This window comes from Mobula hypostoma, chromosome 10 (assembly GCF_963921235.1).
Source record: "Mobula hypostoma chromosome 10, sMobHyp1.1, whole genome shotgun sequence".
NCBI classification, from domain to species: Eukaryota; Metazoa; Chordata; class Chondrichthyes; order Myliobatiformes; family Myliobatidae; genus Mobula; species Mobula hypostoma.
Genome location: NC_086106.1, coordinates 18,400,333 through 18,427,266, shown reverse-complemented (window position 1 = coordinate 18,427,266; position 26,934 = coordinate 18,400,333). Strand labels below are relative to the sequence as shown.

Here is a 26,934-nt window from a genome sequence, read left to right as displayed (position 1 = left end):
CCGTGAGTGGAGGAGTCTGAGGGTGGGCTCACCGGACAACGGGACAACACATTGCAGGGTAAGGGGAGCGGCAGGGCTGTGAAACTCGTTGGCTTCCTCGTGTATCGGACCAGCATAGAAGGGCTGTTTTCTGGCCTTTAATGTTCTATGGTTCTAGTAATTCAATTACAAGGCAATATACAGTAAAAGTTTATTTGTCTTTCTTTATTGTTTCATGACCGAATATGAATGTAACAGAGTAATGTGAATGTGTTAATCTCTGTTCACGTAGCGTGAGCGAGGAGAACTCATTTCAAGGTCTAGCCTGTTTGTGTTTGGAAGTTAAGGACGTGTGCACCAAATGTAAGTATATCTCTTAGTTGAGATGAGATGTATTTATTCATATTTTTGATGTTGTGTATAAGGTACAGGTCTGGTAGGATTCTAACGTTGTTTTGTTTTTTTTATACTGTATATATTTGCCACTACAGTATTGGTTCTATATATTTTGTTTTAGTTATTTTTGTACTGCATATGTTACAGGGGTGTGGTCTGGAGTTAAACTGACTTTGTAATAGTGGGAACTGTTTCAAGTTATTTTGTCATTTTTATTTTGGTACCCTCTTTCTGCAGTCGAACATCTAAAACAGATAAAGGAACTTAAGACCCAAAAAAGTATTTGTTGTCCTGCATGTGCATTTTTCTCCAGGCTACAAAATTTGGTACCAGGAGTGGGGTAATTCCAAGCCAGTTTCGAGGGTTTTTGATTTTTGTATGCAGAACAATATACACTACATTATGCGGTAGTGGTGAAGAACAAGACAGCCGGAGGGAGAGCATATTATCGCACCGAGACTGCAGTAGAGCCTTGAGCCCGAGCTGGGACATCGGGACTGACGCCAGGACGTAGAACTGTGACAGTGATCCAGAGGTGTTGCACATTCTACTAGCATTAGACCTAAGGTATAGCCTAGGTTCACAAAGGATGGACAACCAATATGTTTCAAGTGTCAGGTGGGAGGACAGGTAACAAATAGTTGACCACAGAATCCAAGTGCAAAGGATGTAGAGCCTGAATCCTCCACCCCTCAGGTTGCTGTGAGACGGGCAATTCGTGGGAACCGCACAGACTCAGATAATGTACAGCCATCCTGTGACCATGTGTTGCAACATACCGTAGGAACATGTCCTGTTGTTGAGCTTAAGATATCGGGTGTCTCTGCCCATTGTCTGTTAGGCACAGGTAGTTAAGGGAGCACCATGACTGAGCAGTTCTCTCGAGAATACTTGAATGGAGAGGATGAGGATATGTTGTCCACTGCTGGCTGGCTTAGGTTAACAGCTGCTAACGGTCTTGATATTCCTTGCTTTGGGTATCTAGAGCTAGAGGTTCAAGCAATGGGCATGAAGATTCCCAGTTGTGGCTTTCTAGTAGTCAGAGATTCTGTTAACACTGAACAACCTGTCCCATGCATTGCAGGTATGAACATTATAAGCCAATGTGGACAACTTGTCTACGCTGAATTTGACATGACCCTAGAAGGAAAGTTGGATTCTGATTAGAGAGATGTTTTCCAGAAAGTGCAGATGCACAGTACTGAAAAGAAAGCGATAGTCCGAGTATCGGGAAAAGATACTGAGCACATACCTACTGTGGTTACCATTGTGACTAGGAAGGCCACTGGAGATGCTGGTACTGACCATAAGATGGTACTTGAGCTACATAACACCGGGTGGTCTTGAACTTATTCCCATGCTCATTGACTCTTGTTTCCGTACACTGCCAGTACAGGTTTCAAATCTCTCTCAAGAGGATGTATGGTTCTCACCTAGGATCCAGCTGGGTATACTATCAAAGGTAGAATGCATAGATAGCGATCAGGAAGGTGCTGTAAGATTTCAGTGGATCTCAGCTGGCATTGAACAAGTGACTGTTGGTGTAAAGGAGAAGGATAGTAACCCCAAGTTAGAATCAACTCTTGACAAACTCGACATCGGGGGAAGTGAAGAACAACAAGCTCAGCTAAGAGCTTTACCGGCTAAGTACCTGGATATCTGTGCATTCGAAGATGAAGACCTTGGGTAAACTAACGAGATTAAGCATGAGATTCATTTAATGAGGATGAGCCTGTTTCACAGCTGTACTGTCGCGTTCTGCCCAATCAGTACAGTGAAGTGAAAGAGCACATCTCAAAGTTGTTGAAGAATGGTGTGATTCAGGAGAGCAATAGTGCATATGCCTCACCTGTGTTGTTGGTATGGAACGCTGATGGTAGCTTAAGGCTGTGTGTAGACTATCGGAGACTGAATCCTAAGACTGAAGTGGATGTGTTCCCGCTCACGCAGATTGATGAAAGTTTTGATGCTTTGCAGGAAGCGCAGTTTTTCTCAATGATAGACCTTTCACACAGCCTTTCATAGTGGAGACTGATGCAAGCAGTCACAGACTAAGAGCTGTTTTATACCAGCAACAGGGAGAGACAAAGTACCATCCAGGTCAGAGTAATACTATGGCTGATGCCCTCGCTAGGCAGCCATTTGCAGGGGATCCTGAGCCTATCTCAGCTGACTTTGCTGACTTTGACGGATCCGTGGTGATCTGTAGTCTGATCAATCACGGCACTGCCCTAAACCCGTCACTGGTTACAGCTGGTCTTAAAAGCTGTGAGGTTAGGCAAATTTGAACTCTTGAAGCTGGTACTAGTGATGTAAGTGATGTGATGTAACGAAACACCCCAACCTTTACAAAATTCACCCAAGCATTGCCACTCGGGATCAAAAGGCAGATACCACAGCAAAGGTACTCTTGAGGGAATGGTTTATGAAGTATGGGATTCCTGAGAGGTTGCATTCTGACCGGGGCTGTAACTTCAAAAGTGAGATCATAAATGAGCTTTGCAAACTGTACGGGGTAAAGAAAAGTCGTACTATACCCCATCACCCTACTGGCAACATTCAGTGTGAGCATTTCAACAGGACGATGCATGATTTGTTGTGTACATTGCCTCCAGAAAAGAAACACAGGTGCCCAGAGCATTTACCCGAGTTAGTGTATGCATACAATGTGACACCTCATGCAACCACTGGATATTCCCCTTATTACCTACTGTTTGGTGTTGATCCCCACTTGCCAGTGGATGCTCTGCTGGGGCAAGGACAGTCTGTGAACAGGAGGTATGACTGGTCAGCTGTTCACCAGAAACGACTGAGTGATGCTCATGCCAGAGCAAAAGAATACTCTGAACAGAAGGCAGCAGAACATATTGCCTGACAGGAGGATAAAATTCATTGATGTAAATGCACTAGTTTATTTCTGGAACAGACCAGTAGGCTGTAGTAAGATCTAGAATGCTTGGAAATCAACTGTACAGAGTGGTAGAGGTGCTAGACAACACATACAGTGTGGATCCTTTGGAGGGAGGGTCTATCAAGAGGGTAAACGGGGTAGACATCAGGCCCTGTGAGAGCGTTCCCACCCCAGTTCCTCAGAGGAGACTGCAAACTCCTGTAATTCAGGGTAGTCCTTCCCCGGGACGTGAATCAGATTCTGAGGATTCAGAGAATGGTGTGATATTGGGAAAAGATGTGTCAGAACAGGGTGTACCGAATCTCGATCCTAGTCTTGACAGTAAAACTTCTGGAACTGACACCATTGTGCCTGTGACAGCCGATCCAGGGTCAGATGTTGTTAATCTTCCTGCTGCAGCATCCTGCAGGAGTAAAGGAGTAAATGCTAGACCGCACTCTAACCCACATCACAAACCAAGGTCACTTCCAGATGTGGCCTCCATAAGTCCTGCAGCAGTGTCACAGATACTGGCCAGTCTAAGTTCAGTCCTATTCAGAGAAGCAGTTAAAGGTACTTTTGCAGTGAATGAGTAATCGAGGATGCTTACTCGTGTGCAGGGGACAATGTAACCAGGTGATGGTTGAATATGCATCTTTTAATTGTTAAAGTGCACTTATATTTTCAGCTTGGTTATGCTCAAATAGCTGCCAATGCAGAAAACGGTGGTGTCATTTTGCATGGGTGGAGTAGAACGAAGAGTTGCCATGTTCTAGAAAGGATGACGTTTGAATGCTTTTCCCAGGTTTGATGAGGAAAAATTTTCGTGAGTAACAAATGTAGTGAGTAAATTGGTCAGTGCTGGATAGTGTGATTGTGAAGTTCCTTAACTGGCCTACCAGGTTAGTTTTTTTTAGTAATTCAATTACAAGACAATATATAGTAAAAGTTTATTTGTTTTTCTTTATTGTTTCATGACCAAATGTGAATGTAATGGAGTAATGTGAATGTGTTAATCTCTGTTCACGTAGCATGAGCAAGGAAAATTCAATTCAAGTTCTAGCCTATATGTGTTTGGAAGTTAAGCACGTGTTCCAAATGTAAGTATAACTCTTAGTTGAGATGAGATGTATTTATTCATATTTTTGATGTGCATAAGGTACAGGCTTGGTGGGATTCTAACATTGTATTTTTTTTAGATTTGTCTCTACTATTTTGTTTTAGCTATTTTCATACTGCATACGTTACAAGGGTGTGGTCTGAAGTTAAACTGAGATTGTAATAGCAGACACTTTCAATTTATTTTGTCGTTTTATTTTGATACCCTCTTTCTACAATAAAACATCTAAAACAGATAAAGGAATTTAAGACCCGGAAAAGTATTTGTTGTCCTGCGTGTGTATTTTTCCCCTGACCACAAAATATACAACATATAACCTGAAATTCTTACTCTCTGCAGACGTCCTCGAAACAGAAGAAACCCCCGAAGAATGAATGACAAAAAAAAGCATGAGCCCCAAAGTTCCTTGCCCCTCCCACGCATAAGCAGCATCAACCCTCCCACCCCCCCCACTTATTCCAGCATAAAGCATCAGCATTCCCACCACCCACCATACAAACAAAAGCAAAGCCCCCAAAGAGAGATCATGGTCTACACTACAGTCCATCAACAACTAACTGTTCACTCGAACACAGACTATCAGCTGAACACAAATAAGAAACAAGGAATCAACATGAGGGTGAGCAGGAGACACAGGATACTGCAGATGCTGGAATCTGGGGCAACAAGTAGTCTGCTGGATAAACTTAGCGGTTTGAGCAGTGTTTGTGGGTGGACGAATATGGTGCAGGCACAGAGCGTGTATGAGCAATTTGAGCTGGATGAGCAGGTCATAGAGCACATGATGGGAGTGGTGATGTGTGAAATAGCCAATGTCCAGAGCATGGCCGGGCATAGAAAAGGGTGATAGGAGTGAAAAGGGTAGGTTGGGCAGCATCTGTGGAGATAGAGAATTTATATTATAGGTTGGTGAATGTTCTTCATTGGACCTGGCCGGTTCTGTCACAAACTGGAATGGTTGGTTATCTGAGACTGTCTTGACATCTCTCAGAGCCAGGGGCTGTAATCTGCCTAAATGGAAGATATGCCTTTCCTCAAGCTTCATCTTGAGTTGTCATAGTAAGGATGATGAGAGTGGGGTGTTGAATGCATGTCAGTACAAAGTGGAATGTGTCTGAATGAAGAATTTTTGAAAGTTGTTACTGGGTTTCTGGTTTCCCGGGTGTAGAGGAAGCCACATCCTGAGCAGGGAATCAACTACAGTAATTCAGAAATGTGCAAATGAAACACTGTCTCAGCTAAAAGGAGCCTTTGCATCTCTGGGAGTTGAGATGGGAACAAGTTAAAAAGGAAGTTGTTTGATCTCCTACATTTGTGAGAAGGACAGCAAATATTACACAGTAACAGCTTATCAGTGCTGAACAGTGAATTGAGCAGCTGTGGAGGAAATAATCTTGATCAATTGTTTCATGGAAGGGGAGGGAAGATTTATCTTTCTATGATATGACCTGGGAGGTGGTGGAAATGACAGAGAATAATTAATGAATTGTGGGCGCTTGAGGACCTGCTGATGAGTGGGAGGTGATAATGGAGTGAGAGTTGGAATGCTGTAAGTGGAAAAGACATGGTTGATAGTTTGGCCAACTATGGTGGAGGAGAAACCATGATTTAGAGAAAAGAAGGTCATCTTGTAAACAGTGATATGAAGGTACCATCAGATCAAATACAGAGGACCCAGGGAAACAGAATGTAATGGAATCCTTTCAGGAAGTAGAAAGGGAGGATTGAATCTGGTTTAATGGTGGAATTGACATTAGACTGGTTATATCTGTTTTCCGTGTGTGTCACTGGGATGGGCATTGGGCTCTGGCTGACTGGCTTTTGACACTGTGATGTGTAGATAGGGCCATGGTCTGCTGGAATGAATGGTGGGACATTGATCACATTGATGAGAGTGAAAGTCTTGATGGTGATTGTGATTGTGTCAATGTGTGGTGTGCAGGTTAGGACTGGATGGTGGGTGAAGTGTGGGTGGGGCATCAGATAGTAGGTGTGGTGCAGGAAGGACTCTGGAGAGTGGTATTGGGGGAGGTTCTGATTGCTTGATGTATAGATAAGAAATCGGACATGGTGGGTGGAACTGAGAGAGGTCATTGTATGACTGGTGGACTAGTGTGGAGTATAAAGAGTTGGTTAAGGCTGAAGACAGGACTTTGATTGCATGGTGGGTGGCCAGACATTAAATGGAGATTACATGATTTCTGATGTAACTATAAACACCTGTGAATGAGCATCCTAAACCTCTGGCCAAGGCGGCTCACAACCGTCTCACCACAATCAAGCACTGAGAACATACATGTGTTCCCAGCACAGCATCCATCCATTTCAGACTCTTGGTGGAAAGCTAACACCAGGGAAGTACATCAACTGTCCCTGCCTGATCCCAACATCTCTCTCACTGTGTTTTGATGTATAATTCATCTTGTTTTCTTTTGCATCTGTTAATTTCTGTTAATTCAATGCAGAAAATGTGATGATGTCTGACTGTTTTCTGTTATTCACTCTTACATTCTTTATGTTTTCAAACTTCCTCAAACTCAATGAGTCTGTCCTACAATTCATCTCTAGTTTTCATGCAAACCTGGTCTCCATGGGTATACAGATCACAGAGGAGCACTCAGTTATCATTCATGATGAATTGCAGAAAGGAATTGGATGATTTTCACTTACCAGAAGCTGGGACTTGGCGCAGGAAGCCTGAGAGTCCAAAGGAGATTGGTCCCAAGGCTTGCTGGTGAGTTTCATTTAAATGGCTCCAAAAGTGCAATGTTTACAATTTGTGAGTTAATAGTTGATTAGTTATGAGCTAATTAACAGCAGCCAATACAAGAAGTTTGGGTCAAGCAGAATGGCCATTGTGACAGTGAGTCAGTGGACTGGAAGAGAGCAGAGGCTTTGACTCGAGTTTTTGTGATGAAGAGGTGGAGTAAGTGGTTCAGATTTGGGGAATGAAAATAGATTTCTAAAAAGGCTTCACTGAGAAGGCACAGGTAAGGTTTTATTTCGTTTTTCAGTCAATGCAGGATAGTGAAATCCTCATCCTAGCAGACGTGGGAATTCAGGGAGCCTCATGGTCTACATTTGTAGGCAGTTCATCCTTGCATACTAGGTCAAGGAACTGGGGCTGGACCTGCAGGTATTTGGTATCATCAGGGAAGCTGAGGGGTTCAGAGATGAGACTGTTACTGATATGGACACAGCTAAAGTACACACTTCAGATAGATGGGGAAGGAAGAGGAGAAGGCAATCAATGCAAAGGTCCCCTGTACCCATTCCCCTGACTAATAGGTACATGTCTTTGGATACTGTCGAGGGGGATGTTCTTTTAAGGGCTAGCAGAAATGGTCAGGTCTCTGGCTCTTAGGCTCAGAGGGTGAGCATGCAGGCATACTGGGCATCAGGACAGGATACTGAAAAGACTGAGAAGTATCTTAGAAGTCTGTGAAAATTCAGTGTCATCTTAAAACATTGTCAGACTTCTATAGCTGTGCTGTGGACACAATACTGACTGGCTGCATCATGGCCTATTTTGGGAACACATACCCTTGAACATAAAAGCCTGCAAAAAGTAGTAGAAACAACGTGGTCCATTGTGGGTAAAGCCCTCCTCACCATTGAGCACGTCTACAAGAGTGCTGTCTCAGGAAAGCAGCTCCAACATCAAGGACCTGCTCCATACCAATCATGTTCTCTTCATGAAGGAGGTACAGGACACTCAAGACCCACACCACTGAGTCCTGGAACAGTTATTAACCCTCACCCGTCAGGCTCCTGAACCAGATGAGATAACTTCACTCACCCCAACACTGAACTGTTCCTACAACCTATGCTCTCAGTTTCAAGGGCTCTTCATCTCAAGTTCTTGATATTTTTGCTTATTTATTTATAGTTATTGTTATTATTTCTGTTTTTTATTTAGTACTCTAATGTACGCATAAAAAAAGACCTTTAATGAGAACATTAAATGCGAGGAAACTTAAATTCCTGGGCCATGTCATCAGAAAGGGAGAAATAGAATGCTTTACATTACAAAGCTGTATGCCTGGGAAATGCGGAAGAGGAAGGCAAAGAAAATATGTGGACACTGTGAAAGAACTAACAGATCTAAGTGTGCGAGGTATCATTAACGCTGCGAGGGATCATTCGATGTGGAGTGCCATGATCGCCCAAGCGTGTAACGCGCAAGGCACAAGAAGAAGAAGATTTGTAATTTGCTGTATTTTGTTCATCGGTTGCTTGTCTGGCATGTATGTGGTTTTTCATTGATATGATTGTCTCTCTTTGTATTTACAATGAATGCCTCAAGAAAATGAATCTTGGGGTAGTATATGGTGACAACAAGTGAGGGTTTAAACTAGATTGGCAGGTGTGTGGGACATAAGAGTGAAGTCAGTGATAAGACGGGTATATTCAGCAACCAAAGCGCGTTCGCCCAGCAATCAGGATAGGCATGTTTACCATGAAGTGGCAGATAAGACCCCTGATATACGTTATATCTAGTTCCATATTAGGTAGCCGTTGATCCCAGGGGATCATGGATTCACACCTCTGATGGACTGTGTCCTCTCCAGGGCCTGGGTGGGAAGATTTGAAGAACCAGCTGTTGCCCATGTAGCAGGTCCCCCTCTCCACATCACTGATGTAGTCCAAGGGAATATAAGAGCAGATATGTGATATTGAGGCTCTGTAAGGCACTCGTGAGACCACACTTGGAGTAGTGTGTTCAATTTTTAGATTAGATTATAAGGACACTCAGTCCTCTTTTATTGTCATTTAGTAATGCATGCATTAAGAAATGATACAATGTTCCTCCAGAATGATTTCACAGAAACACAAGACAAACCAACTGAAAAACTGACAAAAACCACATAATTATAATATATGGTTACAACAGTGCAAAGCAATACCGTAATTTGATTAAGAACAGACCATGGGTATGGTAAAAAAAAAGTCTCAGTCTCTCGAAAGTCCCATCATCTCACGCAGGCAGTAGAAGGAAGAGAAAAAAACTCTTCCTGCCATGAACCTCCAGCACCGCAAACTTGCCGATGCAGCACCCTGGAAGTACCTGACCACAGCCGACTCTTGAGTCCATCTGAAAACTTCGAGCCTCCAACACCGAGCGCTTCGACCCCGGCAACAGGCAATAGGCAAAGCCGAGGATTTGGGGCCTTCCCCTCTGGAGCTCCTTATTTAAGAAAAGATATACTGACATTGGAGAGGATTCAGAGAAGATTCATGAAAATGATTCCAGGAATGAAAGGGTTACCATATGAGGAATGTCTGGCAGCTCGTGGGCTGTATTACCTGGAGTTCAGGAGAATGAGGGGGAATCTGATAGAAATATTCTGAATGTTGAAAAGCCTGAACAGATTAGATATGGCAAAGTTATTTCCCATGGTAGAGGATTCTAGAACAAGAGGGCACGACTTCAAAATTGAAGGACATCCTTTTAGAACTGAGGTGCAGAGAAACTACTTTAGTCAGAATGTGGTAAATCTGTGGAATTTGTTGCCATGAGCAGCTGTGGAGGCTGAGTCTTAAGGCAGAGATAGATAGGTTCTCGATTAGCCAGGGCATCAAAGGGTATGGGGTGAAGGCAGGGGAGTGGGGATGACTGGAAGAATTGGATCAGCCCATGATTGAATGGTGGAGCAGACTTGATGGGCCGAATGGCCTACTTCTGCTCCTGTATCTTATGGAAGGGCAAGCGCTGATACAGCTTGGCACCAGTGTTGTCGCAGAGGTTGCCAGAGTGAAGTTGTAAACAACATCAAGCTGCCTTCGGGTCCCCTCCTCCCGATTTCTTCCTCAGGATTTAGTTCCGAAGCCTTACCCATGGGTGGGTACGGCCACAAGGCAGCAGGGGTTTAAAATCAGTTTTCCTTCTCCTAGGTGGGCTGCCGTCCCGGGGCTGATGAGTCCCACCTGCCTGAATCTAGTTCCAAATGTAACATGCTATAAGGTTTCACTGCTAACATAATGGCCTCTCTGTAATGTTTCACTGCTAATCTACTGGTTTCTCTGTAGCAGCAATGTTTGGGTTATGACTGGAGATAACAGGGCTTTGGAATGTGGGGCTATCCAATGAGAGGAATGTTGTTCTTTCTGGTGGGTCTGGAAGAGGGATTTTCGCGGTCTCTTGACGGTGAGTGAGGAAGAAGGAAGATGCGTGTGGAGAGAGCTGGTAGACCACCGGATGGACTGGACTGGGAGCAGGAGGTCCGAAGGTCAGTGACGCCCAGAGGAGGTCAATGGTTCAGTGAGCTCCAACGTGTACTTTTGACTTTTTCCTTAAAATGGACCCTTTTTCTTTTTATTTCCTATACTAACCCTGTATTCAGATTAAGATTTATAAAGTTAAATCATTTAATTGCATATGATGTACTGTCTGAAATGTTGCGGTGTGGATTTGTAACTGGGCAACACATCACACAACATCCACACAAATGAGATTTCTTAGTTTGGCAGGGCCAGAAGCTGTCTTCCCCTAGATGAACACGTGCTGGCTGAGCCTGAGGGTTACACCTACACTTATCTTAACAGGTAGGATGGATGAAATGAGAGGAGTGTTGATTGCTTCTAGTAACTGGAATATTGTGACCATAACAGAAATGTGGCCGAGAGAAGGGCAGCTCAGTGTTCAGGGATACTGATACAGGGCAAGAGGACAGATAAGACTGGAGAGGATATTGTCCTTTGAAAACAGAGGACATAACAGCAGTGCTTAGGACATTTTTGAGGGGTCATCTTGCAAGGGCATTTGGGTAGAACTTAGAAATAAGAGGATAGTCACCTTGGTCTGGCTAATTACAGATTCCCCAGTAGTCAGTGGGAACTGGAGGAGCAGGCATATGGAGAAATTGTGAGAATAGTAGAGAAGTGCTCAAAGGAAATATCACATTTCCTGGTGTCACCTGGGTCACCCCGAGTGCAAAGGGCCTGGATGGGGAAAGAATTTGTGTGGGGTGTCCAAGACAGTTCCCTTATACCTTATATAGAGGACCGTATTTGGGAAGGAGTACCACTGAACCTTCTCTTCGGCAAAAGGTGGGGTAACTGAAGTGTAAGTTGGGGAGTCTAGTGACCACAGTTCTAGAATTCCAATTTTAAAATAGTAATCGAAAAGAAAGAAAGAACCATGGGATTTATCATTTTCCTATTGGCTAGGTCCAAATGGTAAAGTCCTTAACTGCAACAAGGCTGACAAGATAGAGATAAAGAAATATTTGGCAAGTGGGAGATTTTAAAATGATATCGAGAGTCCAGGGGGCAGCATGTTTCTGTTAGTGTGAATGGTAGACACACCCAGTTCAGGAAAACCTGGCTGGCAAAAGATACCAAGACTATGATAAAGAAAAGGAAGGAACTGTACAATGTGTTTAGGCAGCTGGGTGTGAATGAATCCTTTGATGAATATAAAAATTTTAAGACCAGGCTTAAGAGGGAAAGCAGGAGGACAAAAAGAGGGTATGTGATAGACCTGGCAGGCAAGTTTCAGACAGAGGTTCTGCAGCTACCTTAACAGTAAAAGGTTGACTATGGGGAGACTGTCTTTTGAAAGACCATCATGATCACCTGTGTACTTAATGATGAGAGGAAGCAAAGGGTGGTGGTTGAAGATCGATTCTCTGACTGGAGGATAGTGATTAGTCAGTGTTGTGATCTCTGTTATTCATGATTGGTGTAAATTATTTGGAATGTGAATATATATAAGGCACAGTTTAAGTTTGCTGATGATACTAAATGAAGGGGTCTTGTTGATAGTGAAGCAAATTACTTTGATTTGCAAAAAGATCCTGATCTGTTAGGGAGACGGGCTAAGGAATTGCAAAGTGAGGTGATGCATTTTTTGACAGTCAAACAGGGAAGGACATACAGGGCACTGATGAGAATTGTGGAAGAGGGACCTGCAAGTCCAAGTACACAGTTCACTGAAATCAGCCACACAAGTTCAAAGTACAAAGTAAATTTATTATCAAAGTACAGACATGTCGGAATTAGCAACCAGAGATTCATTTTCTTGCAGGTAATCACTGTAAGTACAAGAAACAAAACATAATCCATGAAAGACTGCATCCAACAGGACAGACGAACAACCAATGTGCAAAAGACAACAAGTATGCAAATACTGAAAGGAAAAAAAATAATAAAAAATATAATAATGAATAAGCAATAAGTATTGAGAACATTAAGAGTCCTTGAAAGTCAGGCCAAAGTTTAGGGAACAGTTCAGTGATGGGGCAAGAGAAGTTAAGTGAAGATATCCTCGCTGATTCAGGAGTCTGATGGTTGAGTGTTAATAACTATTCCTGAACCTGGTGGTGCGGATCCTGAGATTCCTGCACCTCTTTTCTGAGAAGAGAACATCGTCTGGGTGTATTGGTCCTCAATGATGGAGGCTGCTTTCCTGCGACAGCACTCCTTGTATATGTGCTCAATGGTAGGGAGGGCTTTACCCATAATGGACTGGGCTTTTCCATTCAAGGGGATTGGTGTTTTCATACCAGGCCATAATGCAACCAGTCAATATACTCTCCACCACACATCTATAGAAATTTGTCAACATTTTCAATGAAATGACAAATCTTTGCAAACTGCTAAGAAAGTAGAGACGCTGCCTTGCCTTCTTCATAATGACACTGACACTGAGGAATTTAAAGTTGCTGAACTTCTCCACCTCTGAGTCCCTGATGAGGACTCTTGGACTTCTGGTTTCCTCCTCCTGAATGCAAATCCTCTCCTTGACTTTGTTGACATGGAGTGATAGGTTGTTGTTGCACCACTCAGCCAGATTTTCAATCTCTCCCCTATATGCTGATTTATCACCACACTTGATTCAGTCTACGACAGTGGAGTCATCAGCAAACTTAAATATGGCATTGAAGTTATGCTGAGTATAAAGCGAGTAGAGCAGAGGGCTAAGCACACAGCCTTGTGGTGCAACTGTGCTGATGGAGTTTGTGAGGAGATGACAGGGTGGGTGGTGAAGAATGTGTTTAGCATGCTGGCCTTCACCAGTCAGGGCATGGAGTTCAGGAGTGGGGAGATTATGTGGCAGTTATGTTATTTGTTGATGAGGTCACACTTGGAGTATTGTGTACGGTTTTGGTCACTCTGATATAGGAAAGACATTGTCAGGCTGGAAATGGTACAGAAGAGATGTACAAGGATGCTGCCCGGACTGGAGGGCCCGAGTTATAGGGCAAGGTAAGCCATACTGGTTCATTATTATCTGGAGCACAGGAGAATGTAGGACAACCTCAGAAGTTTGTAAAATCATGAGGGGTGTGGATATGATGGATGGTCATAGGCTTTTCCTCAGGGTTGGGAGTCCAACTTGGGAGGGTACTAATAGAAGATAAGAGGGCAGAGATTAAAAAGAGATCTGAGAGTTAACTTTACACTGAGAGTAGTGAGTACCTGGCAGCATCAATGGACCTGACCTGTTGAGTTTCTCCAGCATTTTGTGTGTGTTGCTTAATGATTTGTCAGGATTACAAACAGGTTGTGTGCCTCCATTCCCTGAGAGATTTGGAGTTCTTGGACTTCCTCCTTAGGATACTCTCCATCAGGGCAAGTGAGGGGATTCTGTGCAACTTGCTAGGGGACTGCAGACTTTCACAGTGTACCTGGACTGATCCTTCAGTGTGTGTATGTTAACCCCTCACCAGTGGGTGGCTTTGTTTGTTAGGCTGCAAATAACAGTTCACTGTTGGATGTTTTTCCAGTTAGTTTGAATTTGCTGTGAATAAAGGTTTTTGATGCTCTGTAGTTTTGACTTTGCAACAGTAATAGAGAGTGCGGGTAAGTGATCTAGAGAAACAGCTTGAAAACCAACCATGCCTGGGGACAATTAGCTTTGTTACATTAAAGTAACCTGGAATTCAAATGCCATAAATTGTGGAAAATGATGATGTGAAACCACTGAATTGTTATAATCTATCAGGTCCACTCTGCCATTCAGGGAGGGAAAAGTGTCATTCTTTCTTGTTCTGATCCTGCAAGAGACTTCAGAAAGAAAACTGTGTTTGACTGTGAAGTCCTGTTGGTGTCCTGAGATTGAGTAAGATGCTGCAAAAGTACAAGTTCTCTTTTTACTACAACTGTTATCCTCAACTCAGATCCCTTGCCCATTTCTATGTCTCCTGCACCCTCCACTGCAGCCATAGTTTCAACCTTTTATGCTGTCAGCACTGGCATCTTCTCCCAGAATCGTTCCATGTTTCTGTTTTTCCCAGCTCTGAAAAGCTGATCCATAAAACACTCATCCTTCAACAAGATTGCAATCAGCCGATAAAACACAGAGAAATGGTGAGAGACAGATGACTTGGATTTGCAGTCCTGCTGTTGCAAACTGCTTCATGTTACTACATTTAGTCAGCAGTGTTAGACACCAATTAGCATGAAAATGCAAAGATTGTAGAGGTAGATAAATCATACGTGCATAGAAGGAAGGAGGGAGAAAGAGAGAGAGGGAGATAGAGTATAAGCAGAATTAGGTTATAAAACAGAGATGCCGAGGTAGAAAAATTCTACAGTTCAACGGCATAAACATGAATTCTCAAATTTCAGTTAATGTAGCCACCTCTGTCCCTTTCTATGGCCTCCAGGTCTACCCAGATCCTCCCCTACTCATCCAGCCAGCGACACCACTGCCAACTCTTGATTGCACAGTGTCCATCCCCTCTTGTAACTACTCCAACTGTCATCACTCTCACCCTACTGCTACTGAGTTCACTCCCCCGCCCCGACTTTCTCATCTCCATAATTTGGCTTTACCTTCCATTCCTATCAGATTTCATCATGTACACCCTATTGTTCCCTCCACCTGCCTTGTACCAGTCCTCAGTTGGATTCATGTATCACTAACCAGCTCTTGCTCTGTCTGCCCTCTATTCTTGCAGCCCAGATGCAGGGTCTTGACCTGCAGCATCAACTGTACATTCCCCGCAGTGGTGTTGTCAAACCTGTTCAGTTTCTCCAGCAGTTTGTTTTAAGACAATTTTAACTCTAATCTCCCATGTCTCCATGGGTCCCAAGAGTCTGAATCTTCTGGATAAGTCAAGCATGAGTGACCATATTGAATCCTTTACTAAAGCCCATATAGACAACATCCATTTCCCTGTCATCATCAATCAGCTTCATCACCTCCCAAAAAAATCTCAGTTGTTCATAAGGCAGGAATTCTGATGCACAAAGCCAGGCTGATGGTTCCTCATATGTCCATACTCACCAAAAGTGAGTCAATCCTGTCCCTGAGAATCTTCTCCCATCATTTCCCTACATTTCATGGGAGGCTCATGACCTATAATTTGCTGTGAATAAAATTTTTTGAGGCACTGTAGCTCTGACTTTGCAATGGTAATAGAGAGTATGGGTAAGTGATCCAGAGAAACAGATTGTCCTTATACAAAGAAAAACATTTAGCAATTTTGCAGAAGTCTGGGACCTCACTTCACTAAAGGAGATACAAAGATAACTAGCTCTTGTCCCAGCCCACTCTCTCACCTCTTTATACTGGTGATCTCTGTTCTACACTTCCAGTTAAGGTGAAGAGCCTTCATCCAAAATGTTGATTGCCCATTTCCCTCAAAAACTTCAGATTCACTTGGACCATTTCCGGCACCAACTTCCCCTTTCTTGGTCCATTTACAATTACTACAAAACCACTGACTCCCATAACTATCAGGACAACACTTCCTCTCAAATTCATTCGGGTAAGGATGCCATTCCTTTCTCTCAGTTTCTCCGTCTCTGCTGCATCTGTTCTCGAGAAGTGGCCTTCCAAAGCAGGACATCTGGAATGTCGTCTTTTCAGAAGGAACAGCAACTTTCAACGCGCTCTCATGCTGTGGTTGATAGAGACCTGACCCACATCTCCTCTTACAACAATTCTGCATTGAATCCATCTCCCTCAGACAGAACAGGGAGAGAGCTTCCTCGCCTTTCATCCCTCCAGCCTTCACATCCAGTAATTCATTCACTGACATTTCGAACAGCTACAATGTGATCCCACCATTAGTTACATCATCCCCTGCCCACCAACTTACTTTCCACGGGGACCACCCTCTCTGTGATTCACTGGTTTGTTGATAACTCGACTTCAACTGGAATTTCCCCTACAATTGGTGATGGTGTAACACCTGCCGCTATACCTCCTCACCACCATTCAATCACCGAAACAGTCTTTCCAGTGAGGCTCAGATTTCCAGGCACCTCATCCGTTGTTGCTCTCAAGGTGACACAAGTAGCAACTAGGGAACCACTTTAACAAACACCTGCACTCCAGACACAATGGCCATCGATAGCTCCCACTTGCAGCCATTTTAATTCCTCTGGCCATTGCCACATCAAGCCATCTGGTCTTGGCATCATTCAGTGCAACAGAGAGGCTAAAAGCAAGCCAGTGGAATAGAACCTCATATTCCACTTGAGTTACCTACAGTCCGATATCCCAAATATTGAATTCTCCAATTTCAGGTCAGATTCTCCTCCTCTGTCCCCTTTTCTCTCTCATCCTGATCTACCCAGATCCTCTCATACACATCATTCTTTCCAAACTCCCCAACCCCAACATGACCCCAGGGGAATTGTTTATTTCTGACAAGCAAATTTTAAGGGAGATCAAGCAGCAGTGCCATGGTCTCTTGGTCATTGTGGAGAGTGGACGTTAGAGTGAGGTGGATTTTTTTCTGATACTGTACTTAGTTTTCAACCTTAAAATGTCTAATTTCATCAGCTCTGGTGAAAAGCTTGTGATATTAGTTTGTTTCTATGCACAGACACTGCCTGTCCTGTAATTTCAGTAGTTTCTATCTCTTATTTGCAACATGTGCAGTTAGTTGTCTTTCAGTGATGATTTCATTCTTCCTGTTGGAGTTCAGATGCCAATTTTGTCTGAAGGCAATTTGATTCGAACACTTCACAAAAAAGATGCTGGTGAAAGCAGCAGGCCAGGCAGCATCTCTAGGAAGAGGTACAGTCGACGTTTCGAGCCGAGACCCTTCGTCAGGACTAACTGAAAGAAGAGATGGTAAGAGATTTGAAAGTGAGAGGGGGAGGGAGAGATCCAAAATGATAGGAGAAGACAGGAGGGGGAGGGATGGAGCCAAGAGCTGGAAAGTTGATTGGCAAAAGGGCTGTGGCAGGATCATGGGACAGGAGGCCTAGGGAGAAAGAAAAGGGGAAGGGGGGGAAAACAAGCCCAGAGGGTGGGCAAGGGGTATAGTAAGAGGGAGAGAGGGAGAAAAAGGAGAGAGAAAAAGAATGTGTTTATATATAAATAACAGATGGGGTACGAGGGGAAGGTGGGGCATTAGCGGAAGTTAGAGAAGTCAGTGTTCATGCCATCAGGTTAGAGGCTACCCAGACGGAATATAAGGTGTTGTTCCTCCAACCTAAGTGTGGCTTCATCTTTACAGTGGAGGAGGCTGTGGATAGACATATCAGAATGGGAATGGGGCGTGGAATTAAAATGTGTGGTCACTGGGAGATCCTGCTTTCTCTGGCGGACGGAGCGTAGGTGTTCAGCGAAACGATCTCCCAGTCTGCATCGGGTCTCGCCAATATATAGAAGGCCACATCGGGAGCACCGGACGCAGTATATCACCCCATCTGACTCACAGGTGAAGTATCACCTCACCTGGAAGGACTGTCCAGGGGGAGGAAGTGTAAGGGTATGTGTAGCACTTGTTCCGCTTACAAGAATAAGTGCCAGGAGGGAGATCGGTGGGGAGGGATGGGGGGGACGAATGGACAAGGGAGTCGCGTAGGGAGCAATCCCTGTGGAAAACAGAGAGAGGGAAGGAGGGAAAGATGTGCTTAGTGGTGGGAGGTGGCGGAAGTTACGGAGAATAATATGTTGGACCCGGAGGCTGGTGGGGTGGTAGGTGAGGACATGGGGAACCCTATTCCTAGTGGGGTGGTAGGAGGATGGAGTGAGAGCAGATGTGTGTGAAATGGGGGAGATGCGTTTGAGAGCAGAGTTGATGGTGGAGGAAGGGAAGCCCCTTTCTTTAAAAAAGGAAGACATCTCCCTCGTCCTAGAATGAAAAGCTTCATCCTGAGAGCAGATGCGGTGGAGACGGAGGAATTGCAAGAAGGGGATGGCATTTTTGCAAGAGACAGGGTGAGAAGAGGAATAGTCCTGATAGCTGTGAGAGTCAGTAGGCTTATAGTAGACATCAGTGGGTAAGCTGTCTCCAGAGATAGAGACAGAAAGATCTAGAAAGGGGAGGGAGGTGTCGGAAGTGGACCAGGTAAACTTGAGGGCAGGGTGAAAGTTGGAGGCAAAGTTAATGAAGTCAATGAGCTCAGCATGCGTGCAGGAAGCAGCGCCAATGCAGTCGTTGATGTAGCGAAGGAAAAGTGGGGGACAGATACCAGACGAGGTTTGGAACATAGATTGTTCCAAAGCCAACAAAAAGGCAGGCATAGCTAGGACCCATACGGGTGCCCATAGCTACACCTTTAGTTTGGAGGAAGTGGGAGGAGCCAAAGGAGAAATTATTAAGAGTAAGGACTAATTCTGCTAGACAGAGCACAGTGGTGGTAGAGGGGAACTGGTTAGGTCTGGAATCCAAAAAGAAGCGGAGAGCTTTGAGACCTTCCTGATGGGGGATGAAAGTATATAGGGACTGGACATCCATGGTGAAAATAAAGCGGTGGGGGCCAGGGAACTTAAAATCATCAAAAAGTTTCAGAGGGTGAGAAATTCATTTCAGATCTCCCCCTCCCCCTCCCACTTTCAAATCTCTTACTATCTCTTCTTTCAGTTAGTCCTGACAAAGGGTCTCGGCCCGAAACGTCGGCTGTACCTCTTCCTAGAGATGCTGCCTGGCCTGCTGCGTTCACCAGCAACTTTGATGTGTGTTGCTTGAAATTTCAGCATCTGCAGATTTCCTCATGATTCAAACAATTTGTTACCCTGCAATACTAACTACACCCACTAGGGGTCAGAGGACCACCTCCAGATCCTGAGCCTTCAGTTAAACTGGCTGCAGTAATAGTCTCTGAGTGTCAGTGTAACAGTCAGGCACAGAGACACAGCTGGACAGTGTGGGTGAAACAGTGCACAGGAGGATTCCATTGTGCCAGAAGGGTCTGAGACTACAGGAGCTCTTCAGATGAATTTGTCACATTGAAAGTGACAGACAGGGAAAGGAGAGGGTTTTCTTTCATCAGTTTCTCACTGATGGGACATTTTATACAATCCCTGCTTTCCCTCGCTGGCTTTTTCTGTTAATATATCATTACCTTGCAATAATTTGCATTTATACAGTATCTTCAATAGAGCTTGATTTGAGCTCTTGTTCATTGGACTCTGCTTTTGCTATTTTACAGTTGTTTTGACGATCATTGACTGACATACATAAGTTGGCATATTTGGAGATGTATATAGTCTAATCACCGACACTCCATTTCTTTCCCGCCACCACTGATGTACAATCTATATTACCTGTCCAGTGCTTCCAAGAGTTTTTCCTTCTGATTTTCAACATCAGCAGGTTTTCTTTACTTAGGTAATTTCATTCTGTCTGTTGTAACCCCGATGCTCACGGACTGTCCTCATTCAGGGATTCGACAACTTCTGTCCACCGATGCTGCTCAACCCGCTGAGTTCCTCCAGTAGATTGTGTGCAGCTCCAGATCCCAGCAGTTACAGACTCTTGTGTCTGGATTGAAGACAATTTGACGAAGCATTTGTTACCTTGCAGTGATAAACTGTAACCACTGGAGTCAGAGGAACACCTCCAAATATTCAGGCTTCAGTCAAACTGATTGTTGTAATACCAACCGACAGCCACTGGGTGTCAGTGTATCAGTCAGACAGAGTGGGTGGCAGATGTGGGTAAAACAATGCACAGGAGGATTCCAGACCATCAGGAGTTCCTGAGTCTGCAGGAGCTTTTCAGATGAATATGTCACATTGAAATATGTCTTTCTTTCACATCCTACAGGACTGTTGGTAGGTTAATTGCCCACGGTAACTTGCACTTGCATTTGTAGAGTTAGAGAGTGAGGGAACATGAAAACAGGCCCTTCGGCCCAACTCGTCCATGCTGACCAAGATGCCCATCCAAGCTCGTCACATGACAGCATTTTGTGGGAACTTTTCCTATCCATTGCCCTCTTCATTTTTTGCATCTCTACAAAATCTCCACTCAGTCTCCTGCAAGCCAGAGTTTTTCACCAGATCTGAGCTGGAGATTGCTAGAGATTTAATAACCAAGTACAGTAGCAGAAAGACATCCATCTCACTGTTATTTTGACTCCCCTCAGTAACTGTAAATAAATTCTATGTTCTGCAATCTGTATATTCACTCCAAGGAAAGTCTTAGTTTAGACAGCCTCTCCCTTTAACTCAGTCATGGCAACATCCCTGTAAATCTTTTCTGCACTCTTTCCAGTTTAATAACATCTTTTCACCAGCAGGACAAATAAAAACTGAACACAATACCCCATATGCAATCTCACCAGCACCTTGTACAATCCCACCATGTACTCCCAATTTTTACACACAATACCAACAGTCTTCTTCACCACCCTGTCTACATGTGACTCCACTTTCAGTGACCATATAGACCATAAGATATTGGAGCAGAACTAGGCCATTCAGCTGATTGGGTCTGTTCCGCTACTTGATCATGGCTGATCCATTTCCCTCTCAACCCCATTCTCTTACCTTCTCCCCATAATCTTTTACACCCTGACTTATCAAGAATTTATCAACCACCATTTTAAATACACTCAGTGACCTGGCCTCCATAACTGCTAAAGAAATTGTTCCTCATCTCTGTTTTAAATGGACGTCCCTCTATTCTGAAGTTGTGCCCTTTGGTCCTAGACTCCCCCACCGTGGGGAACATTCTCTGCACATGCATCCTTATCTAGGCCTTTCAACATTCGATAGGTTTCAATGAGATCCCACTCATTCTTCTAAATTCCAGCAAGTACAGGCCCAGAGTGATCAAATGCTCCAAATATGATTAGCCTTTCAATCCAGGAGTCATTTTCATGAACTTCCTTTGAACTCTGCCCAATGTCAACACATCCTTACTTAGATTAGAGGCCCAAAGCTGCTCTCAACTCTCCGAGTGAGACTACACCAATGCCTTATAAAACCCCAGAATTACATCCTTGTTTTTATATTCTAGTCCTCTGAAATGAATGGTAACATTGTATTTGTTTTCCTCACCACTGACCGACAATTTAAACTTAAGGGAATTCTGCACGAGAACTCCTAAGTCCCTTTGCATCTTGGATTTTTGAGTATTCTCCCTGTTTAAAAATTGTTTACGCTTTTATTCCTTCTACCAAGGTGCATGACTATACACTTCCCAACAGTATATTCCATCTGACATTTGTTTGTCCATTCACTAATTGAAGTCCTTCTGCAGCCTACCTGCTTCCTCAACAACACCTACCCCTGCACCTTTCTTCATATTGTCCGCAGACTTGACCAAAAAGCCATCAATTCTGTCATCCAATTCTGAAAAGACCCCAATACTGACCCCTGTGGAACACCATTAGTCACCGGCAGCCAATCAGAAAAGGTTACCTTTATTCCCACTCTTTGCCTCCTGCCATTCAGCCAATGCTCTATCCACGCTAGTATCTTTCCTGTAATACCATGGGCTCTTATCTTGCTAAACATCCTCATGTGTGGCACCTTGTCAAAGGCTTTTTAAAAATCCAAGCACATAATATCTACCAGCTCTCCTTTGTCTACCCTGCTTGTTATTTCCTCAAAGAATTCCAATGGGTTTGTCAGACAAGATTTCCCCTGAAGGAAACCATGTTGATTTGGCCATTTAGATTAGATTAGATTATGAGGACACACAGTCCTCTTTTATTGTCATTTAGTAATGCATGCATTAAGAAATGATACAATATTCCTCCGGTGTGATATCACAGAAACACAGGACAGACCAAGACTGAAAAACTAACAAAAACCACATAATTATTACGTAGTTACAACAGTGCAACAATACCATAACTTGATGAAGAACAGGCCATGCCACAGTAAAAAAATTCAAAGTCTCTCGTAAGTCCCACATCTCACGCAGACGGGAGAAGGAAGAAAACTCTCCCTGCCATGCCCGACCACAGTCTGACTCTGAGTCGTCAGAAAACTTCGAGCTCCGATCAGCCCTCCAACACCGAGTACCGAGCACCACCTCTGCCGAACGCTTCAACCCCAGCCTCAGTCGCCAGCAGCAGGCAAAGCCGGGGATTTTGGGGCCTTCCCTCTGGAGATTCTCGATCGCACAGTAGCAGTGACAGCGAACCGAGCATTTCAGAAATTTCTCCAGATGTTCCTCTGTGCTTTCTCACCTCTGTCTCCATCAAATCAGAATTGTGCACGGCATCCTACTTACAAATGCGATATCATTTCACCAGAGAGCTGCGCATGCTGTGCCACGCCGCCATCTTCTCCTCCCGCCTAATTCTCATGTGACTCCAAGGACCCTGAAACTTCATTCTCAGCAATCAACTCCACCATCTTCCCAGTCACTCAGACCAGGCTAAATGACCTATAATATGCTTTCTTCTGCCTCTTTCCCTTGTTGAAGAGTGGAATGACATTTTCAACTTTCCAGTCCTCTAGAACCATGTCAGAATCTAGTGATTCTCAAAAAATCATTGTTAATATCTCCACTATCTCTTCAGCTGCCTCTTTCAGAAATCTAGGGTGTAATCCACCTAGTCCAGGTGGCTGACTTACCTTCAGACCTTTCAGCTTCCCAAGCACCTTCCCCCTTATGCCCCGCGACATTCTCAAACCTCCAGCAAACTGTGAGCGTGTTCCACTGTGAAGACTGATGGAAAATATCTATTCATTTTGTCCACCATTTCCTTGTTCCCCCATTACTACCTCTCCAGTGTTATTTTCCAGCAGTCCGATATCTACTCTCGCCTCACTTTTACACTTTCTATATCTGAAAAATCTTTTGGTATCCCCTTTGATACTATTGTGAATTTACCTTCATATTTCATCTTTTCTCTCCCTACGGCTTTTTTAGTTCCCTTCTGTTGGTTTTGAAAAGCATCCCAATCCTCTAACTCCCCACTAGTTGTTGCTCTATTATAGGCCCTTTCTTTTGTTTATACGTTGTCTTTGATTTCCCTTGTCAGCCACAGAATGTCATCCTGCCTCCAGAATACTTGTCATTGCTCCTCTGCCATCATCTCTGTTAGTGTCCCCTTCCATTCAACTTTGGCTAACTCCTCTCTCATGACTCTGTAATTCCCTTTACCCCAGTGTAATACTCCACTGGAGCTGGAGTTGGATGTACACAGGATCATCCAGGAGGCTGAAGACATTATAGATGAGACTATTGAAGAGGTGGTCACACCCAGAGTACAGGCTTCACACAGTAGATGGGTGACCACCAGGAGAGGTAAGGAGATTCAGCAGTCGTTGCAAGGTTCCCCTGTAGCCATTCTCCTCAGCAACAAATACACCTCTTTGGATACTGCTGTGTGGGATGACCCATCAGGGCATAAATCAGATGTCAGGTCATAGAAGGAGAGGGAATGGCAGGTGAGGAAGTGTCTGGTCAGAGGAGGAATCTGGAAGCAATGCCTCAGTCCAACGGGATGATGTGCTGAAATGGTTTACAGCACAATTTACTGACTCACTTGAGACGTCAGACACAGAGTGATGAAAGAGTGAAGGGAATGGGAATGACATCCGTAAGACCAATTTAAATTAAGGCACAGTACTGCAGGTTTAAATTCATTAGAATGAATCTGTGGACTTCGTTAAGGAAGCTCCTCAGACAGAGTGATTGATAGTAGGACTAGACTCCCATATGGAGGAGAGTGAGAGGAAACTCAGGAATCATTTTAGAATGAATTCCTGACAAAAAGTCAGTAAAGTCCATGTAAATTATTTACTTTATTTATTTATTGACATAAAGCATGGAATAGGCCCTTCTGGCCCTTCGAACCACACTGCCCAGGAATCCTGATTTAATCCTAGTCTAATCACAGGACAATTTATAATGACTAATTAAAGTACCAACCGGTTTGTCTTTGGACTGTGAGAGGAAACTGGAGTACCCGGTGGAAACACACACATTCTCGGGGAGAAATTACAAATTCCTTACAGGCAGCGACAGGAATTGAACCCCAGGTCACCTGCACAGGAAAGCATTCTGCTAACCACTACACTACTGTGGAAGTGGAATCTGGATAAAGTCACTCAGAGACCGTATAAGTACAAATTCTTTATTCAATGCACCTGGGGCTTACTCAGTTATTCGCCCAAACAGGAACAGTCCACCAATTAACTCACAATTCCCCTTTCAACATGGGTATATTCATTCAGATACCCCCACCCAAGACAGGCTGGAGCCAGACTTACCTACTCCATGACATTCCCGAAAGACAAATTACAGAATAGGCATAATGGTTCATACACAGAACAGGCTGGTCTTATCTCTGCACATAATTGCACAGGGACAAAGACCCTGAAACACCAGCTGGCTAACTTCAAGAACAAATATTTATCAGCATTGAATAGCACATCTGTCGATCATCAATGGTTTCTTTCAGAGAAAACAGCCTGCTATGCTTAACTGACGGTGTTAACCCTTTACATACTTCACCACTACCATGCCACCCCAAATGCTGGGTTCCCCAGCCTGTCTGATGGATTCATTGATCAAAACTTAAACTTGTGTTGGGTCCTGATGTCCTGATGAAGAGTTCTTCAGAGGTCAAGAAGGGGCATTAAAACCCATTGCTTATGACTGTTGAATAGTGGTAGCAGACATTCCATTCAAATCCCATTGCTTAAATTAACCAGAGAGATAGTCCCTATTCGAGCAACGTGATACCTGCCACTGAAATTGGGAGTTTCCAGGAGATGCATAGAACGGCAACCCACTGTTACATCTATGTAGGTAATTATTTAAAAACAAACAAACATAAGAAAGTTAAACTACAAGCCAAATAACAATTATACAGTCCAATCCAACACCTGAAAGGTCAAAATTCCCCAAATAATAAGGTAGTACCATCATGCTACCTTCCTCGGGACAGTTATTTGCAGGTATTGTGAGATCTATCAATCAGAGTTTAAAGAGACACAAATCCAATTCAGGTGATGTTATTTTATTCAAGGTAAACACAAAAATCAAATAGCAATCTACTGGCCCAAGGCTCTTATAGGAATAAAACTACACATTTTATTGTCCAGATGTCAGAAAGAAAGGATTGGTAGATACCTATACTTGCAGACCTCATCAGCTGACAATGTCGCAATGGCAGATTGTTGATTCTCTCTGAATGCGCAAGTTGATTATCCCTGATCTTCAGGGCCTGAGAGTTTCCAGGCCACTGATAACCTCGCCCCCCGCCCCTCCAGCTCCCACAGAGATTGCAGTCTGTGTTGCTGTTTCAGTCTAAACTTGATTCACTGAGCAGCCTTCGTTCTCATCAACAAACATCAGCTCCAGCATGCCACACCAGGATTCTGCCCATCGATGGAACATTGACAAGGCAGTCCGTGGCATCTTTTAGTTTCTCTTTATTTTCCACTTTATCGCTGCCAATTCACAATTAACTGATCACCTGAACTACAGTCATCAGGATGAACTTCTGTGCTCAGTCTGAGCAAACACGCTTTCAGTTGTTGGTGGGAGTCTCCCAACTGCTTCAGAACATAAAGTGCAGGTGTACATACATTTGAACTGCTCATTCCCATAACATAATCAATAAATCAATCAGTAACAGTCAATCATCATTACAGTGAGCCTGTTTCTGACATGAGGCAAATGCTCTGTAATGAAGAGAGGGTCTTGCTGTCTCTGCATCTCTTGCCCTTCGGTTTTGATTCATTTTGTCTCATTCTGTGTGGTAAACGTGAACCTGTTGGTTGGTGCAAAGCACAATGTTAAAATTGTATTTCCATATGTAAAACAGTGTGTTTATTCTTTCCAGTAACACAGCTCCACTGGGAGAGTCCCCTGCTCAAATTAAGCCTGCCTGTGAAACCTGAGAGGAAGTGTAAGGAACACACATCAAAGTTGCTGGTGAACGCAGCAGGCCAGGCAGCATCTATAGGAAGAGGTACAGTCGACGTTTCAGGCCGAGACCCTTCGTCAGGACTAACTGAAGGAAGTGTAAGGACTGAGTGTTAATGTTATCGCAGAGTTTCAGACATCTGTCAGCTATTAATAACAATTAGTTACTGAGCTTTAAGTAAACCTACAACACAGAACAGTAGAGCACAGGAACAGGCCCTTCAGCCCATGATGACTGTGACAACCAGAACATCAAATTAATCTAAACTGAACTATCTGCACAGAATCCATATCCTGAATGGTCATGTGCTTTTTCAAATGTATCTCAACTGTACTATCATGCTGATTCACCACCACTCCTGCCAGTGCATTCCAGGCACCCGTCACTCTCTGTAATAAATACCACCCACAAATCTCCTTTGAATGTTATACCCCTCACCTTAAATCTCTGTCCTTTTGGATATGACATTTTACCCTGGGAAAATGACTGACTGTCGACTCTGTCAATAACT

General features: G+C 43.8%; 1 long non-coding RNA gene across 1 annotated transcript; it reads left to right on the top strand.

The window, feature by feature from the left end:
* The first annotated feature begins 294 nt into the window (after positions 1 to 294).
* LOC134352723 (uncharacterized) lies at positions 295 to 26,933 on the top strand. The gene is made up of 3 exons (XR_010019438.1): positions 295 to 342; positions 6,954 to 7,119; positions 26,340 to 26,933. It is a non-coding gene; the product is annotated as an uncharacterized LOC134352723 (long non-coding RNA).
* Position 26,934: the final 1 nt, after the last annotated feature.